The sequence below is a fragment of the Pseudorca crassidens genome, chromosome 16 (assembly GCF_039906515.1).
Source record: "Pseudorca crassidens isolate mPseCra1 chromosome 16, mPseCra1.hap1, whole genome shotgun sequence".
Lineage (NCBI taxonomy): Eukaryota > Metazoa > Chordata > Mammalia > Artiodactyla > Delphinidae > Pseudorca > Pseudorca crassidens.
Window position 1 is genome coordinate 60,857,856 of NC_090311.1, and position 17,483 is coordinate 60,875,338.

At 55.0% G+C, this 17,483-nt stretch overlaps 1 protein-coding gene and 1 long non-coding RNA gene across 2 annotated transcripts in view; one reads left to right on the plus strand and one right to left on the minus strand.

The window, feature by feature from the left end:
• Positions 1-17,483, minus strand: part of CDH23 (cadherin related 23) — a 393,201-nt gene that overhangs the window by 304,559 nt on the left and 71,159 nt on the right. The window lies entirely within an intron of this gene.
• LOC137208660 (uncharacterized) lies at positions 5,327-11,206 on the plus strand. The gene is made up of 3 exons (XR_010935718.1): positions 5,327-5,433; positions 6,064-6,151; positions 11,098-11,206. It is a non-coding gene; the product is annotated as an uncharacterized lncRNA (long non-coding RNA).

Consider the following 17,483-nt stretch of genomic DNA (forward strand, 5'->3'; position numbering starts at 1 on the left):
TGCTCCATAAACCACCATCTCCAAGCCATAAATAGTGCAACGAGCAGCCTGGATGGAAAGACTGGGCATGGAGCGGGCGGGCAGCCATGCTTCCCTGAAGAGCCTCAGAGGACGCAGGCCGGCAGCAGAGTGAGTCTAGCTCCGAGGGGCCGTCTCCTGGCCGCCCGCGCAGGGAGCGGACGATGGGGGCTCTTCAGGCTCCAGGCCAGGAATTACTGGCTTTCTCGGCTGAAAGGACCTCTTCCCTCTGCCAGTCCAAGCTGGCGGGGAGCCTCCAGGATCCTGGAGTTTAGAGCAAAAGGAATCCTATAGATCCCCAAGCCTCACTCCTTGGTCCCAAGCCAAGTAGCCCATAGCAGTGTCTAGACCTGCCCTACCCCTGGCGTCCAGTATAGGTAGTGATCACCACCCTCAGAACAGACCCAATGGACCTGGAAGCAGGGCAGGGGAAAGACCCTTAAAAGACCACCGAGTCTAACGTTTCAGGTAACCTGGTCTGACCATCCTATGAGTTTAACTGTTGGCTCTGATGTGCATGGCGGTGGTGGCAACATTTTGGGGGCAATGGAGATGGGCATGCTTGTCAGGCTGGCGAGATTCTTCTGAACGCTAGGAATAGGAGACAATTCAAGAAAGCCCCCAGCTCAGAGAGGTTTAAATAAACTTATTTCTATATCAGCAACACAAGACTGAATTGGGGTAGAGCAGCTGGTGAGCGGGACTGGGGGATCCCAGGACAATGGGGAGTTGTGCTAGGCAGACTGATGGTAATTTAGTGGTTGGTAGGGGCAGTCAGCCCTTCCAGATGCGGAAAAAATGTAAAAAATCAGGACAGATGTCCTTAGGTTGAGTTGAGAGGGCCTGTTCCATGGGCTGGTTTATGAGCCAGCGTGACCCAGATTCAGCCTGAGATGATGGACACTCGCCCCCAAATCTTACAGATCTGGGTGGCGGGGGCTGGAGATGTGCCGGCCACTTGGAAGGAACCAGTGGGATGCGGGGACAATCACATATCCAGGTGGGGATGAGATTGGGCACCTCGGAGTGAAGGGACGCATCAGTGCCTGGAGGGACGGCCTGACACACTTAGGAAAGGCATCGGAAAACATTGGGCTGTTTATCATAAAATCGGTAAAGAAAATAGAATGGTTAAAATCCAGAGCCTGGCCAGGAATAGGGGTGGGGGACGGTGGGAGCCTCAAAGGAGATGCTTTCTGAAACCTCAGGAAAAAATAACGCAGGGAAATGAGAAGTGGGACAAGATGCCTTTTCTAGAACCGGGAGTTACAGCTTTAGACGGTCTGCGGTGGTAATTGGGGGGCAGAGAATATTCGCACACCTCACTCTGCCGCCACCATCCCTCCTTTCTGCAGTCGCCAGAGACCCTTTCCAAAAGCTCAGCCACGACTGCATCCTTCCCTGGCCCCAAAGCCCTCTACCCCTCTCCACTGCCTAAGAGGAAAAAATCCAGACTGCTGACTGGGGTATCTGGGGTCCTTTATATCCAGGCTCTAATCAACCTAAGCTTTTACCTTATGTCCACGGGCCTGTTCCAGGACTTCTTCTTACTGCTTCCCAAGCATAACTGGCCCTTTGCCGACTCCACACCTTTCCTCGTGCTGACACCCGCTTCCCCCGCCTGGGCTGCCCTTCCCTCCTTCTCAGCCCATTCAGCAGGGGCAAAGGCTGCCTCCCCCACCAAGTGCCATTCAACCTCCACCTCCAGCACCTGTTTGCATGTGTCCCGTCCAGCCAACCTCAGCTCACAGTTATGTGGGTTTCTGTGTGTCTCCCTCGCTAGAAGTTCCCAGAGTCCAGGGCTGTGGGGCGTTTGTGTGTCTTCCATCTCCTAGGAGCCAATAAGTATTTGTTGAATTTATTCCACATAAAATTGAAGGCTCAATACAGCATTGCAGGGCTGACCCTGTGAGGTGGGCAGGGAGGTAGTCACATCCTTATTGTGCCAGTGAAGAAGCCGAAGTTCAGTAGGAAATGACACTCCAGGTCTCCTGACCAGTGGCAGAGACAGGGCTAGAATGAGGGGGGCTTGCGTTTCTGGAGCCTGTCATGCTGCGTCTCGGCCCACTCATTCATTTGCACGCTCCCCGAGTGCCGTCTGAGTCAGGCAGTACCAGAGACCATGCTCCACTGGGAGGTGGAGCCCAGCCAGGAGATGCCGGAACAGCAGGGGGCTGCCATGCCCCACGGCGCTAGCTCTAGTGCTGGGCGCACACTGACAACTAAAAACAGTTGCCAGGGGTCAAGCTGAATACTGTTCATCTGAAAGCTCCAGGGCTTAGCGTCAGGCAAGCTCAAGGGTGGGGATCCGAAAGGCCAGGCTGTCTGAGCCTCAGTCTAGCTCAGAGTCATCCAGGTGGACTTCAGGGAGGGCCCCCTGGAGGGTGCAAGGAGGTGCTGGCTGTGGCCCCAGCCTCCGGATTCAGAAGGCTAAGGGTTAACCTGCCTCCTAGAGTTCCACTTCCTCCACCAGCCCTGTCCCAACACTCAGTTGCCCTGAAGAAGGACCTGCCATTACCCTGATTGGCCTCTCCAAGGCCCAGCTGCTCTTGTGTGTGCTTTCTCCCCCAGCTACAGCCGGGAGGCTGGCAGAGCAGCCTCAGTGAGAGGCAGATGGGGTCGTAATGAACTGAAGACGGGTGACAGCTACAGAGGGACTAGTTCATCAATTAGAGCCTTCCTGCCTGAGGACTTCTGGGGAGGGCTGGGGTGGGGGAGGGAGGGGGCCAACTGGCTTCCCGCCAGAAGGTCCTGATGCCTCAAGCTACCCAGGCTCCCGGAGAGGTCTCAACCCCAGCTCCCAAGCAGCTGTTTCTGCCTTTTGCTGTGGATATCAGGGGCCTCGGAGGGACTCCCCCTTTTCGGGAGGGCTGACGAGCAGTTTCCCTGAGGACTAAATGTCTTCTGAACAAGAGGGAAAAATATTCAGTCCAGTCCCAAAAACTCAGCTTGGGAGCAGAATGTAAAAATTAATACTGCTATTCCCATCTTTGGTTCTGACCTGAACACTCAGAGGAACATCTTGGTCCAAAGGGGCCAGTGCTGAGGGACCACACTAACGCTGAAGCGGACCAAGTATAGGAGCTTACAAATGTCGGCACTTCCGGCCTGCACAGGAACTGCCAAGTGTGGGTGTTGTCTATGGCTAGAAGGGTCAGGGCACTGATGGCCTTTGGAGGCTCCCTGGTCCTCAGGTCCCTAACCCAGCTCAAAGTGGCTTGCCCCTAGGGACGGGAGGGGTGATCCATGCCCACATTCCCAAGGACAGGGCCCTGAGCTATTTCCTATGGAGCAGGGCTGAGGAGCTGCGAGCAGTCACCTCTGGCGAGGTGAGTGTGGTCACCATTTGTGCAGGCGAAGACTGTAGGTGACTAACTCAGATGAATTTCAACTTCATATATTTCAAAACACGGGGCCAATGGGCATCTTCGAATGGAAGAAACAGAGTAATTCTGGAAGTATGTGAGTGCCAATGGAGTCTGGGAACCCCCAACCAAGGGGGTTCAGAATCCTGAATGGGTTCACTGGACTTATTACCTCCAGGGGTTTGGGAGTACTATTTGCCCCAGCCCAAAGCTAGAGGAGATGAAGCCCTGGGGTCCACAGCTGGGGGAGTCCTGGGAAGAAGAGATTACTCTGAGGCCCCCCTTGTTCCTTACAAGTCCTTACATGCTGGTGCTAATGGGGCCGAGGTGGTGGGTTCAACCCCATGGCAGCCTCCCATGGCTACACTATCACAGACTCACCCTAATCCCAGCCAGCCAACCTGGATAGATGCAGCGCAAGTGGCAGGCCAGCACATTCCAGCTCAACATAGGAAGAATCTTCTAACAATTTAGACATGCCTGAACTTGTCCTGGATGACCCCAAGGAGCTGGGAGCTCCATGTCACAGGAGAGTGTCCAAATAGACGTACTCTATTTGTGCCTGTTGTGGTGTCTGCTAGCAAGCTGTGTGACCTTGGGTAGTCACTTAACACCTCTGGGCCTCTGCTTCCTCATCTGCATAATGGGGAGAGTGAACACACCTTCCTCCAAAGTGGTCTAAGAATGCAACGATGCCTAGAAAGTGCTGAACACAGTTTCTGGCACACAGGACGTGTTTGATAAGCATTAGCTGTCCGGTAAGCATTAACTGTGTATTTTACTCTATTTATTGGCGGGACAGAGAGGTGGAAAAAATAAGCATTCAGACTCTTTCCTCTTGTGATGGTCACAGGGGCTGTGGATGCAAAGTCGGGGGCGGGGGGTATGAGATGACAGGCTGTCAGGATGGTAGGTGCTTGGGAAAGAGGGAGAAAGAGAAGAGGTGACCCAACTGCAAGAACACCAGGGACCCTGCGTTGCACACCTGCCCACTGATAAGACGCCAAGCAGGCAAGAAGAATGACGAGGCCATCCAATGCAGTCCTTGGCACCGCAGTGCTGAGGCGTGAGGGGAGTGAGGTCTGAAGCAGAAAGGGGAGGGGCTTCAGGCCCAGGGGGCACGGCAGCCTGCCGCAGAGGCCTGTGCTGTGGCTGTGGCTCCCCTCCACCCCGGCTGCGGGCATCAGCAGGGTAAGAGGAAAGCCTGAACTCAGCTGGGAGCTAGCAGGGCGGAGCCGGGAAGGGCTGGGCCTGTCTGCCCTCACCGGGCCTGGCACACAGGAGGGCTCGTTAGATGCCAGTGGCGTCCTGTGCAGGGAAAGCCTGGCTGAGAGAGATAAGCTGCAGGGCCCCAGCACAAGCCCCGGCTCCTTGGCGCTGCCAGAGCTCATATTTATGGGACCCGTTCTGCTCAGCCTTCATGGCAATTAATAACGGGCCAGGCAGAGACCACGCTTGGGGTGTGTGTGTGTGTGTGTGTGTGTGTGTGTGTGCGCGCTGGGGTGGGGTGTGTAGGCCGGGTTTGGTGGGGGGACTGAGTATCTTTCCTCAGGGATAAGCCCTCTCTGCAGCAGATCTGGTCCCTCTCCCCGCTTGGGAGAGAGGGGCTGTCCTAGCCTAACCCTTCCAGCTGAACTCTGTGGGCAGGGAAGGGGGCAAGAGGCAGGAAAGGGCCTGTTTCCTAGGCTTCTGGGGCTCAGCAAGCCCCAAGCCCACTCTCTGCACCCAGGTGGGGCTGGAGTGACTGAAGGGAGAATCTGGGTCTTGACGTATAAGCATGATACACTCTAGTTCCCTTCTCCCCGGACTACCATACTCTGCAGGAGAAGCTGTGAGATTGGGCAGTGTGAGGGAGGAGGAACAAGGGGATGCAGAAGCAGGCACAGAGTGACAGCCTGGAGTTTGGGGGCAAGCCTGTTTGATGCCTGTGTGCAAAATTAGAAAAAGATGGCCCTTCAGAGTGGACCTGCCCTGCGAGAACACAGCCTGTACTGGCCTCCTGTACCAAGGAAAACGGACTTCCTTCCCCAGGCAACGCCAGCAGCTCCAGGTACGCGGCTTCATGAGCAGCCCTGGGCTGCCTTTACCAGCACTCTCCGGCTTGCTCAGTGCACCGCCTGCACAACCACAGAGGGCAGCCCTGCAGCCCCCCGGGAGTCTCCTTACATCTGAACCCTACATCGAGAAGCTGGGTCACTCTTGCTTGGCCCTGGCTGCTTCCTAGAACTTTTCTCCTCAAAGTGAGGTCGGGGACCAGCAGCATTGGCATCCCATGGGAGCTCGGTGGAAACACAACCTCAGGCCCCATCCCAGACCTCCTGAATCAGGATCTGCATTTCAACAAGATCCTCAGGTGATTCAACTGTGCAGTAAAATGGCTTAGAAAACACTGGGGTTGTCCAAACACTGGCAGAGATAGGAGGCACAGAGAGAGAGAGAGAGAGAGAGAGAGAGAGAGAGAGAGAGAGAGAGAGAGAGAGAGAGAGAGAGAGAGAGAGGGAGGGAGAGGGAGGGAGAGGGAGAGGGAGAGGGAGAGTGGGAGAGAGAGGGGGGAGGGGGAGGAGGAGGGAGAGGGAGGGAGAGGGAGAGGGAGAGGGAGAGTGGGAGAGAGAGGGGGGAGGGGGAGGAGGAGGGAGAGGGGGCAGAGGATGCAGGCACCAACCTGTTCTGCTTGTTTCAGTCCAGTGCCCAGCCCCCTCCTCAAGACCTGTCACCAGGGCCCCTCCACATAGTACCAGCACACCGGGGACCTCGGATATCTGTTCCAGGTAGGTGGAGGCCCAGCCTGGCAGCTCAGAGTCCCAGGGGGGCACATTTCAGGGCAGGCCTGGACCCCTGGGGTTGGGAACCAGGGTTCTGGGGGGCCTGGCTCCACTCCATGCATCTCCCCCCCGATCTCTGCACAGGCCTTTCACCAGGATCTCAAGGCTGGTGTGCAGGCCCGCGTGCCTCAATCACTCCTGACGCGCCGGTTGCAGGAAGAGAATAGCTTTCAGCTCAATTACCCTTCACATTCCAATATCATAACGCTCCGACGAGGTTTTTTAACCAAAAACAAAAAAGCCGTGTCTGCCACAGGCCGGATGCAAGGCCAGCCATGCAGAAGGGACGGGCCTGCCAACCTAACAGCCCCCAGGGGAGACTATGGGAAGGGACCCATCCCAAGGCACCGGCCGCACAGAGAGGTCCGGGGCCTCAGTTTACTGACAACACAGGCCCTGCCACTGCTCATCAACTACTAGGCCTGAACAACGCTCGGCCCTGGGGAGAGAACACCGAGACCCACGTCCAGGGAGGCAGCAGGGAGTGACGTGCCCCAGACCAGTGCCCCAGGTCTCCGCTGTCACAACACTCATTCTACTTTCTCCTTCTAGGGGCAGGAATGCCACCCAGACCCCTCTGAGTGCCACAGCACGATGGCATAATTCAGCTGGGCCACAACCTGGGGAGCTGGGGTCTAGTCTTCATGTCATTTCATACCCATTGGCTCATCTGTGTCTTAACAACAACGCTGACTAGTTAGGAAGTTAGCTAGAGCTAAGGGTATTAACCCCACTGCAATAGATGGGTAAACTGAGGCCCGAGGAGATGGAAGGAGAGGCCCAAAGACATGAGGAAGAATCTCAGTCTGGTGTCCCTTTAAGATACACTGCTGCCATGGGAGGTGAGGGCTGTGGAGTGGGGGTGAGGTCTGCTCCAGTCCAATGAATCTAGGCAGGAAGGAACTTATCTCCACTCCCTTAGTATGATGTGACTGCCCCCGTCTGAAGACCGTTTTCACAGGGGAGGCATAACCAAGGGTCTATACCGTGAATCCTGCACACTCATGAACTCCTGAGCACACATGTTCCATGCTCGTGCCCCACCCCATGTCACACGTTGGAGGGCTCCAGAGCAGTGCCCAGAGGAAGAGGCCTGGCCCACCCTCTCCCACCCAGCTGTGCTTTCGTCTGCCTGGCCAGCTCGGTGCTAATGGCTTTGATGGCAGCATCCCCTCCCTGTGTCCTCCTGGCCTCCCGCTGGCTGTGGCCAATTGGCTCGTGATTTACCGCTCCGGGGCGCTGACCCGTGAGGGAGACACACGGGACAGAAGGAGGCGGGGCGGACGTCATGCCTGAGGTGTGTGCACGCATGCATGTCCTGGTGCAGGGGTGGGAAGGTATCTCTCCAGGAACACGCTGCCCAGCTGGGCTCTCTAGGACTGGGAGCGGCATCCCACCCTCTTGCTAGCCCATGCTGGCCATGGCACTGGGCACCGTCTGGACAGAGGAGGACGGGGGGAGACCTCGAGAGGGCTGCCAGGAGCCTCAGCCCGGAGGGCATGCCCAGGAGACTAGCACCCCTCTCACAGTGGTCCGCCGCCTGCTGGGTCCTCTGAGAATCTGGGCACGCATGCCACGAACACCTCCACGGCCCCACCTCCCGACCCACTGTCAACAGAGGCAGCACAGCATGGGGTGGGGGACCTGGAGGTGAACCAGCTGTGTTCACATCCCAGATCAGCAACTGACTTAACCTCTCTGAGCCTCAGATTCCCCACCTTAAAAGTAGGGATAGGGCTTCCCTGGTGGCACAGTGGTTGAGAGTCCGCCTGCCGATGCAGGGGACACGGGTTCGTGCCCCGGTCCGGGAAGATCCCACATGCTGCGGAGTGGCTGGGCCCGTGAGCCATGGCCACTGAGCCTGCGCGTCCGGAGCCTGTGCTCTGCAACGGGAGAGGCCACAACAGTGAGAGGCCCGCGTACCGCAAAAAAAAAAAAAAAGTGGGGATAATCCCAATACCTACAGCACAGATGGGTGACACAAAGTACCAAGTGAATGCATGTACAGTCCCCATTATTGTTATTACTGTTGTTATTCAGTGCCTTCCTCATGCCCAGTACCCCTGGCCCTTATGGGTTCAAGGAATTATAAGATACAGACCCCATCTTTAATCAGTTCATGAATCCTGGGACTTGGGACCAGGAGAACCCACACATCAGACAAGTGTTATAAACAGAAGCTGGAACAGGAGGTGGGAGGAAGGCAAGGTCACTGAGCCCATGCCAGGCCTGTCCAGTGCCCCATCTCTTCCTCAGTAATGCCCCTGAAGCCAGAAAGGCCTTTTCTATCTTGTGGGGTTTACACTCACCTCAGATATAAGGAAGAAGATGGGGTGCCCAGATGCAGGGGAAGCCTCTCCTGGCCTCAGACCCAAGCCAGTCCCTGCTCCCTCCCTCCCCAGCCCAGACTGAGAACTCCCACAGGTGACCCAGGCTTCTGCAGGGCTGGGTGGTGGAGGGGAAGGACAGAGCTGAGAGAACCAATTTGCCAAGCTCATTTAGAGTTCGTGTGTCCAATTCTGCTGCCTGGAGGGAGACATGCTTGATCTCCATTCATGCCACATGCCACAAGGGACTTGGGAGTTAGGAGGGGGGCAGCGGGGGCGGGGGGTGGGCAGTGGGGCCCAGCTTTCCCGTAGCACTAAAGCTGGGACAGGTGACTGCCCTATTCCACCCATCAGCCATCCAGAGGGGGCCAAGCTTTGGGTGGTGGCTGCCTGGGTCCTCAAGCACTGGCCTCCAACCCTGCTTTAAAGGTGCCACTGTGGGTGAGCAGGACCCAGCCGGGATCTCCTGGAGGCCAGGGACAATATCTCACTCCTCTTGTGTCCCCAGGGCCCAGCATGGACTTGGCATCCAGCAAGTGTGATGAATGAGTGAATAAATGAATGAGGGTGGGGTCAGGGGCGTGGGACCAACACTTCCGCATCCCAATACTGCTCTGGTAGTGAGCCAAGAAGAAACTCCTCTCTCTCTGTCTCTGGGCTCATTGATGCCAAGAGGTCAAGCTTTCCAGGAGGGTCTCCAGCACACAAGCACCTGCTAAGCCCTCCTCTGGGCAATGGGGAGGTCTTCCTGGGGTCCCAGGAGCGTGACAGCCAGTTCTTGGACGCGGCACTTCTCAACACAACGCTCCACACCCTCATCTGCGAGCTCTCCCTTTCTCTATCCCCACAGAATGGGCTCTTAGGCTCTCCCACCTCACCCCACTTGGTTTCTACAAGGCTTCTTCCCAGCCAGGGGCCCTCCCCAGCTCTGGGTGCCCCTGCCCCATGCCTGGCCCTCATGGATCATCCCTAATGACCACCAACCTCACACCTACGTCCAGACAACCCACCTCTGGGTACACATGTCCTCCTGCCTGAAGGGCCCCAAAGGAGCAAGTGAAGTAGAGTTTGGGGGTTTGGAGGGGTGTGCTGCAGAATGTGTGCCCTGCTACTCTGCCTTCAGAGCACCCGTATCTGTCTCCTACCTCTGCTGAAACAAAGTCCCACTTAGTGGCTTAAAACAATACAAGTTTATCATCTTACAGTTCTGGGGGCCCGAAGTCCAAAATGGGTCTTACTGGACTAAAATCAAGTGGTTAACAGGCCTGTGTTTCTTCTGGAGGCTCCAGGGGAGAATCTGTTTCCATGCCCTTTCCCGCTTCTAGAGGCCACACTCATTCCTTGGCTAATGGCCTCTTCTTCCTTGGTCACACCAGCAGCATAACAACTTCAGATCTCTCTCTCTGACCTCTGATTCCATGGTCACATCTCCTCTGATTCTTCTACCTCCGTCTTGTAAGGACCCTTGTGATTACAGTGGGACCACACAGATCAGCCAGCTATCTCCCCATGGAGGCCCATAACTGCATCACACCTGCAAAATCCCTTTTGCCACGTGAGGTAACATAGTCCCAGGTTCCTGTGATTAGGATGCGGACATCTTTGGGGCTACTCTTCTACCTACCATACCCCAGTCCCATTAAATGACGCCCTTTCCTCCAACATCCCTGACTGAGGTGCCCTCATTTCCCATTGCTGCCTGCAACCCCGGTGAGACCAGGCTCAACCCTTCTCCGAAGGCCTCGGTGGGGGACTCGCCAGCACTTCTGAGCCGCCTTCAGCATCAGGCCTTGGGAACAGAGCGCACCAGGAATGGTTCATGAAAAGCGGGGAGGGAACAGCCGTGCAAAGGCCCTGTGGCACAATGCCCTCGGGCACCAGAAAGAAGGTAAAGGCACAAGAAGGCACAGAGCCAAGGGGAGCTGAAGAAGGGGCTGGGGCCAGACCCTGCCAGCCTGGTGGGATTCTGGTCACCATCCTCAGAACACCACGGAAAGGTTTTAGTGACATCCCTTGCACATCACAGGGACTCAGTACAATTGAATGAATGGACGGATGGGAGAATGAATGCATTAGCCTGTCTACCTTCCTTCCTTTCTCACCAGTGACCTGCCCCAAACCTCCCTCCTGCACAGCAACAGTTAATGGGGTCTCCCAGGCTTGCTCACTTATTTATTTATTTCCCCACGGCTGCTGTCACCGACCCGTGCAGCTCGAGCGTGGCTCCGTGGAAGTGTCTGTAATCGCCAGCACACTTTAGGCATTACTTCCACACCATTTACGGCTTTCCACCCCAATAGCTGCTGTTGCACCTCCCTCCATCTCCATCTTTTGGGCTGTGTTGGGTGGGTTTTTTGTTGTTTTCTAAAAGGCCTCGTGGCCCCTGCGTTTGGGGAATCTGATGGTTTGGGGAGGTGGCAAGAAAGACAATGCTTTGGGAGATTTATCATTCCTCTCCCGTTGCCCTGGCCCTGCCCCAGCCCTGAATAGAGAAGGGAAAAATACAACAGCAATCACTGCAAGCTGCTAAGAAGCCTTTAAAGATTTCTGCGTTTTCTCATGCAGGCCTGAGACTGGGTTGCTGGTAGGAGCTGCAGCTTTGTGGAAGCCTGAAGGTGCCGGAACTCAATAAAGGTCACTTCAACCAAACACCTCCCCCCGTCCACCTTCTCCAGACCCAAGGCTGCCCTCTCAGAAGCCGGCAGGTTTACAATAAACCCCAAACCCCAAGTGGATACGCTGGGGGTAAAATGCATTTGGACTCACTCTGGGGGGCAGTTACAGAGAAGACAGCATCTGGGACTAGCTGTGTAGCCTTGGGCAAGTCACTTAACCTCTCCGGGCCCATTTCTCCAGCTATAATATGAGGACAAGCACACCCTTCTTAGCAGGTGAAAGACTTCTAAGAGGATCGAAGGAGACTGTATGAGGGAAGGGGCCCACATCCTTTTTTCCCTTCCCCTTCCTCTCAACCCAAGTTTTAACCACTCCATTTAGTTTCCCGTGCAGCCTCCTGTCCCAGCACTCAGGCAGCTCCGTATCCACCTGCAGAGATGACCCCTGACTAGGGAGGGGCTGCCCAAAGGTGATGCCCACAGGTGATAGTCCTTCCAGCCTTGCCGTGTGCGGGCTGTAGGCTGAGCCCTGCACATGCATCATCTCATGTCACCTGCACAGTGGCAACCCTGCATCAGCACCACACCCATTTAATCAGAGACAGGAAGTTTCCTAGGGACTCACAGATATAAGTTGTGAGACCAAGATTCAAACTATTAACCTAACAACTGTGGGAAGTGACCTCCGAGATGAAGCTGGCTGCCTCTACTCCGGGTCTTAGGTGATGATAAAAACCTAATAGAATGTATACTATAAAATGAAAATGCACAAAAGTAATCCATGGGGTTAGAAGTCAGGACAGTGCTTACTTTCTGGAGGGAGGAGGAAGGACTGGAAAAGTCACAAGGGGGCTTCTAGGAGCTGGAGAGGTTCTGTTTCTTGATCCAGATGTGGCAACACAAATATGTTCACTTCGCAATTAACTCAAACTTATGAACACTTACGATTGTTCTTGTCTCTATATGTATGCTTAGGTAATAGGTACACTCAAAAAAAAGGAAGAAAAGAAAGGAAGGAAGGAAGGGAGGGAAGAAAAGAGAAGAGAAGAGAAGAAGAGAAAAGAAAAGAAAAGAAAAGAAAACTCACGAAGCCTGCAGGGCCATCGGAGAAAATACCCCAGGGGTTAATCTGTCCTACTTGCATGAGGCTTTAAGTTCAGGGCCTTCCTGTCCGTCCTGACCTTGACCCCCACTATGGAGTGGACAGGCTCAGGACTAACAGTCCCATGTAACAGAGGGGAAAATTGAGCCCTGGAAGGGGGAAGTGACTCACCCAGCCACAGGTGGTGGGGTTCCTGTCCCCTCCAGGCTACAGCTCTCCCCACTTTAACTTGCTGTGCTGCACGGACAGGTGACAAGACAGGAGGGGCTGCCCACTGGCTGAGCCCGCCCGAGGAAGACTCAGCACCCAGACCTGGGACCGGTTGGCCTCTCTTGCCCATGAGGGGGCCTGGGGCCACCCCAGGAAGGAAAGGCCAGGCCAAGGTTAGGAGGCAGAGGGTTGGCCCAAGAGTGGGGTTTAGAAGCCAGGATGGACGGAATGGGTGTAGGAGCAATTCCAAGGGCAGGGACTAAGAGAGGCCTGTGCCTTCAAGTCCAGTGGAGAAGACCAAGCGAAGGGCCTAAGTATGATCCCCATGGCCACCTCCAAACGGAATAACCCGGGCAAGTCTTCCAACTCCTCTAACACTTGGCTTGCTTATCTGTAGATGGTGACAGAGAGGACCAACCTCCCCCACCCTCCCCCACCAGCTTGCTCTGAGGAAGGAAGATTAGGGTCTGGCTAAATGGTAGGAAGGAAGACGGTGCAGTGGGTTTGGGTGAGAGCGTCTCGGGGGAGGGCACAACATGAACAAAGGCAGGGCGGCAGGAAAGCGACTACCCTGTAGTGAGGATCCAGGACGGAGAGGACAAGAAAGCTGGGAGAGTAAAGCCTCACGCAAATGGATGGATTTCAATGCAGGGTTTGTGCTAGGAATGGTGGGAGGCACAGCTGGGCTCACACTGGGAGATACCGAGAGGGGAAGGGTCAGTGCAAAAGGCCTCCGAGCCCCTTCCCTCTCTCCGGGGCAGGACTGCAAGAGGGGACAGCCTGAGCCTGTGGCCCTCCTGGACAAGGACGTGACCAGGCATTCGGCTCTTTGTGGCTGGCAGTACCCCATGCTGGGGAGGTGGGCTGGCCCATGGATGGTGACGACAGCGAGCGGGGACGATTGCGTTGCACCTAGCGATCACGCCCGGGTGAAATCTCTCAGGCGCATTATCACATCTGGAGAGAAGAGCGGGCTTTTTAATAGACGGACAGAGGCTTCTACTTAAGGTTATTATAGAGAGGGAGAACTCAGCCCCTCCCAGCTTCCAGCCAGCACCACAAAGTTGCAAGGTAATTAAAGGCTGCTAAGGAATCAGAGAAATTATAATAATTCCATCACCCAAGACCTCTCTCCCTCTTTCTCTCATTTTCTGGAAGAAAACAAGGTGGGTCGGGCAGCCTGAGAACACATCACAACAAGCTTACTGTGTGGGCCCTCCATGTTACGGGGGGCTGCCAGGCCTGTCCGCAAGCCATTTTGACAATATCCGAACTTGTTACGGTAAGTAGAGGGGCTGAGACAAAAATCACAGAGCAATTTCCAAGAAGAGGAAAGGCAGGACCGCGTGTGGTCGGTCCACACCCTCAAGCGGGCTCTTCATCGAGAAGGCAGACTGCCAGGCCACGGCTCCTGGGGTGTGGGGTGCTATGGGAGTCTGGGAGGCAGCACCCGCTGGGCCCCCAGCCCAGCTCTGGACATCCACCTCTGAGAACAGCGCTACGCCTCCACCCAGGGGTGCACTCAGTCTCACCACGGGTCTGGAAACCGTCTCCCTGAGCATCTTCGCTGGTTACGTTAGGTCTTCAGTGGTTTGCCACTGATTTACCAGGTGACCTTGGGCAAATCTTTGACCCTCTCTGGCTTTGTTGATCTCTACAGAATGTGTGGTGGGATGGGGTCACCTCGACGGTCCTTCTGGTGCTGGTTTCAAGGAGTCTATTTGAAATGCTCTCTGCCTATTACTAGTTATTTCTAGGTGACTCTGTTTCCATTTTTTCCTTGTCACATCTTAGTTTCATGTTTTCCTCATGTTTCCTGTCTCTCACTGGACTGTAAGTTTCTTGTCCACTAACACCCCCAATATCAACCAATCAGCACACAGCAATGGAGCCCACCTGTCGAGCTCCTTGGCCTTCCAAGCAACTTTCCTGAAGTTCTCTGGGAACTTTTCAGAACAACAGGAATGCCAGTCAGCTACCCTGTGGATGTGCTGCCTCGTATACATGCTCTCACTGAACTCTCACAACCACCTCAGTGTATCCCTATTTTACAGATGAAGAAACAGAGGCTCCGGGAGGCTAAACCCCTTGTTCATGACCTCCCAATGTGGAGTGAGAGCCCATGTGTGCCTGCCTCCACCACAGCGTTGCAGTAGGGATCAGGGTCCCTGTGTCACAGATGGGGCTCAGGTTCTCACGATGCAGTGAAGCCACGGCTGCTCCTGTGCACAAGGGACCTTCTTCAACCCTCTGTTTCCTAAAGCTGTTCTCCCACCCAAGGTCTAAGGAAACCTCACTGCCTGGAGGAAAAGGGGTGCAGGCAGGAGTTTTACACCCTTCCTCCAACAGGGCCCCACCACGCGGGAGAGGAGAACAGTAAAGAGAAAGGGAGATGAAAGACGCCAGATGGACTCCGGCACACGAGGCTGACAGCCCAGCAATGCTGCAGGAACATCTCCAGCAGGCAGCTATCATCTCCTTCCATTTAGGGGTTCTTTATTTAAAGGGCGAGGGGCACAATAAAAGGTATCCCGGCACGTGCCAGAGAATCCCTAACGCACACGAGCTGGGCTCCACACACGGTCCCCTGCTTCATATTCATGGCAAAGGGTCCTGCAGTCATTGCAATGGAATTATATGGGCCCCCAAAGACTCCCAGTGAGAATCGGTGAGGAAACCGACGTAATTAAAAACATTATTACCATTCAGACAAAATAATTTCAATCACATCTGGGCTCCTTCCATCTCCTGTTGCCACACTGTCCTCTTTCCTCGAGCTGCTGGGGGGGGGGGTGCCCACAGCCCTGGCCATGCCCCATGGGCATGGAAGGAGCTGCCACAGGGATCTCAGGGGATGGGGGGCCCTGGGTTTCACTCCACAGGGTGGAGGAGGGAGCAAGGAGCTTCGGACTGTGTGGCTAGGCTGAGCTCTCTGGGCCTGGGTTTTGTGGGACTCCATTTACTCCCTCCCGGGCACCCAAGACCAAGGAGGAGGTGGCAGAAAGATGTTGACTCTTCCCTGCAGGCAGGCGGAGCAGCCTGGCATTTACCCATGTGTGGGTCTCTGACTTCTCACGAAAATGTGTTGTACGCGCGTTTGGGGACTGAAGTCTTGGAGGCTACCTCTGGGCACACGCTAACCCTGCAGGTCACACGGAAGGGGCATCGCTATGACCATGGCTGGGTCCTGACCACTGAGGATGGTCCTCACTGCAGACAGTGGGCAGTGGGCTCTGAGTGAAGCTTCTCCACTGAACCCCCATAGCCTGTGCATGGGGCTGTGTGACAGCATCCAGCCTTGGATGGGAGGAAGCCTGTGCTCGGAGCCCAGAGTCCCCAGCTCGTCTCCCTGGGCAACATTTGGCAAACCACAGCAGGTCATGGCAAAGTTGCAAAAAGACCCATGCAAAGATGCTGAAAAATGAGAGGGAAAGACTTGGCTCTAGTTGCAAGCATATCTGATGCCAGGGGACTTAGGGAAAGCAGTCACCTTGTATTGGCCTCAATTTCTCTCGTCTTGAAAATGGGAAGAATAACTTTCCCTTGACTTACAGAGTTGTCATGAGGACAAATGAAAGACAGTGAAAACACTAGGACATAGAGAAGACATTACTTAAATAAGTGCGCGCGCGCGCACACACACACACACCCCCCACAACCTCAAGAATGTAGAAATAGGCAGCCCTATTGCTTTGCGCATATGCATATCTTCATTGCTACAAGCCCAAAGCTCGCTGTCCTTGCTGCTGCAGGCTGAGACACCTGCCTGCTGGGAGAAAGGAGGGGTTCCAGGTATCCGTCACTGTGCTGCTAGCAGGGGGAGACCAGAAAAGGCACAGGCACCGGCTGCTCACCGAGGGACACAGAGACATGGCCCAGTGTTGCCACCTGGCTAGAACAAACTACTCTGACTCTAGCCAGCAGGATCCAGAGTCCCTGAAATGATTTATTGGCCTCCCTCTCCCAGATCAATAGGCGGGTGGATAGATGCAGAGGGGGCCCCCAGGCACCGTGGCCCCGAGGTAAAAATTAATATGGCCTGTCAAGGGTCTGCCTCTCCTGGCGTGGGAGATGACACTCTCATGAGCAGAGCTGACACCTCAGGGGGGATGGCAGGCACAAGCCAGTGGAAGTCCCCCTCACCCCCCATCTCTCTCTGCAAACCGGGGATGCAGTTTATAAATCATTCAGCATCTGATGCGCACTCCTTGAGGAGGGCAGCTGGGGGCACTGCTGTAGGGCCCAGTGGGTGCTAATAAGTTTGGCAAGTCCACCTCCTCAGACTCTGGGCCACTCCGGGCTCCCCACATGCCCACGGCACATGGGATGGCATGGCTGAGATTCAGGAATTGGCAGGCAACAGAGGGCGTCAGTGAGCACCAGCAACGGGCTCCGCATAAATGCTCCTGCTGTCCTCCCAGCCACCCAAGAGGCACAGGAAGCAGCAGGGCTCTGCCCACTCGTGAAGTTCACGTCCAAGGGACAGGTTCCTAGACTGGGTGCTGGGGACTCACAGGTGACCAAGCTCTGTTCCTGTTCTGTCTGACGGGAGACACGGACATACAAACAACAACTACAACCATGAGCATTTCTTGGGCATTCACACTGGGCACTATGCTAAGTACTTCTCTTACATGGTCCCACACACTTTAATCCTCACAACAATTTTGCAAGGCAATATAATAATTTCCATTTTGCAGGTAGAATTGACGCTACCTGCCAAAGAACCCGTAACCAGACTTGTCTCTGAATCCTGGCTCCATCCTTGCCTAGCTTTGGGCAACTTACATATCCTCTCTACTTCCCCATCCACATCTGTAGAATGCGAACATGAGTGGCTACCCCATGAGGCGAGGACTCAGTGAGCTCCCGCACTGGAAGTATGGCATTGGGCACATAGGAAGCTCTGAATTACAACAACACATCAAATTATTATTATCATTATAGAAATGAATTATTTACTTTGTTTCATTGACAAAAGATTGACAGGAATACTCTTCTCCCTGTTTTCCCATCTCTAGTAA